At 32.5% G+C, this 1,988-nt stretch overlaps 3 long non-coding RNA genes across 3 annotated transcripts; 2 read left to right on the top strand and 1 right to left on the bottom strand.

Annotated features, from left to right (window-relative positions):
- Positions 1-30: 30 nt before the first annotated feature.
- LOC109591871 (uncharacterized) lies at positions 31-553 on the top strand. The gene is made up of 4 exons (XR_002190051.1): positions 31-86; positions 129-410; positions 457-475; positions 526-553. It is a non-coding gene; the product is annotated as an uncharacterized LOC109591871 (long non-coding RNA).
- Positions 554-584: 31 nt separating this feature from the next.
- Positions 585-1,937, top strand: LOC109591869 (uncharacterized). The gene is made up of 4 exons (XR_002190049.1): positions 585-650; positions 861-984; positions 1,620-1,729; positions 1,788-1,937. It is a non-coding gene; the product is annotated as an uncharacterized LOC109591869 (long non-coding RNA).
- LOC109591870 (uncharacterized) lies at positions 1,223-1,854 on the bottom strand. Its single transcript, XR_002190050.1, has 2 exons — positions 1,767-1,854; positions 1,223-1,711 (listed from the first exon to the last, which is right to left on the bottom strand). It is a non-coding gene; the product is annotated as an uncharacterized LOC109591870 (long non-coding RNA).
- Positions 1,938-1,988: the final 51 nt, after the last annotated feature.

Genomic DNA, 1,988 nt, shown 5'->3' with positions numbered 1-1,988 from the left:
ATACATTAAATATTGTATATTATTAGTTACATTAATTACTGATATTAGTATCAGTACATCAGTAATATATGTACCATCTACTTCAGGTAGGTTATAATCAATGGTTTAATATTAATGATGATAAATAGTTATAGTATCATCTTCCAGTACTGACTCATCATTACATACTAATACAGTAACAAGTTTATCAACACTCACTACTACTGATGGTACTTCTACTATCAGTATTACTGGAGATACTAGTACATCAATGGTGACATCATCAACTATGATACCTTCCAGTACTATCAGTATTGCTACTGGTTCTAGTACTGTTCCTATTATATCAGGAGCTATTGGAACAGTATTTGTTATTATAATAATAATTATTATTATATTAATAATAATACTGGTATATGCTAAAAGACACAGTAAGCCTATCATAAGTTAGTAATTAGTTGACTCTTATTTATATAGGATTAAAGAACAAAGAAAGGTTAAGTGAAGCTTATACTAACAATAATTATCCTTCTCTTATCATAACAGATATACAGCAAATGGTAATGAAAACCAGGTAATACAAATACACACTATTATAAAGTAACCTTTACTAATATCCTTCACAGTCTAAAGGAGTGACTGGTAGCTCATACAGAAACAATAATATTGAAGTAAATTAATAATAATATGATCCTTGTTTATTAATGACTGAAGGATAGAACTCATCCTTCTTCCGGTTCTCATCCTCCAGTATATAACTAACTACTGTAGACTGACCCCATCATTCAGTATATAACTACTGTAGACTGACCCCATCATTCATTATATAACTACTGTAGACTGATCCCAGTCATTATATGCTGTTGTGTTTCATTCATTAGTTACAACCTACTGATCCTACTTATGCTACTCCTACCACTGAATATACTCCAGCAGCTGCTTCTACTGTAAGGACACTACAAGGAGGAGATGGACCACCTTCTTATCCACCACCACCTCCAACTGGTAAGCAATTCTTATGTATTCTGGATCATTTTTAAATGGTCATAACTCAAAAAGTTTTAGTCAAAATCAGCTCAAACTTTCTATATAGCACAAGGACATGTATCAGAGAATGTAGTAAAAATGTAGAAGTGATTTTGGAGCCAATTTTTAGACAAAAAGCATGTATAAATACATGTTAAACTAGCAGTTCATAGTTTTAGTGTATCAAGTACAGATACAGTTTATTTCTATTGTATTACAGGTTACTTAAGAAAAGTGTTGCATACACTACACAATGACATTAGTACACACATCACTTTAATACAATAAATAAATCAATCCACATACACCATATACCCAGCACATACTTACATCCAGTCATCATTTAGTGTACATTAGCTAAGATAACATTTACCTTCCTCTACCTGTCATAACATCAACCATATGTACTGTACATGTAACACACAATAAGCTGACAACAGCCTACACAGGGTATCATATGTTTGACTGTAAGATACAATCAACTAGCACATGATAGACAAGAGGACATGATAGGCAATGTGTTTAAGTACATGCTCTATAGTGATCAGTATTAAGTATAGACTCAGTAATTATATATTATATTATTATATTATTATTAATACAATATTCACTAGGTCAGTACAGTGTTCTTAGAGCTAGTGATGATGATGAAGTTCCTCCACCAGTACCAGCCTATAATCCTAATGGAGGACAGGAATACTCTGAACTGAGGAGAGAGGGAGAGGTGGGTAGATAAACAATAAACAAAATACCAGACATACAATAACAATAATGTATAATAGAAGAAGAATAAACAACAACAACAACAACGACAAGGAGCTGGTCCACTTTATTCAACACTCAATCAAGATGATGATACTCCTCCTCCTGTCCCTCCTGCCTATAATCCTGAGGGAGTACAGGAATACTCTGTATTGAAGAGAGAGGGAGAGGTCAGTCATTAATAAAAGAGTCTTTTAAAAATGGATCATATTATGTATATA

Source organism: Amphimedon queenslandica, unplaced genomic scaffold (assembly GCF_000090795.2).
Source record: "Amphimedon queenslandica unplaced genomic scaffold, v1.1 AMPQUscaffold_6996_Cont21049, whole genome shotgun sequence".
Classification (NCBI taxonomy): Eukaryota; Metazoa; Porifera; class Demospongiae; order Haplosclerida; family Niphatidae; genus Amphimedon; species Amphimedon queenslandica.
This window is presented reverse-complemented; position numbering and strand designations above follow the sequence as displayed.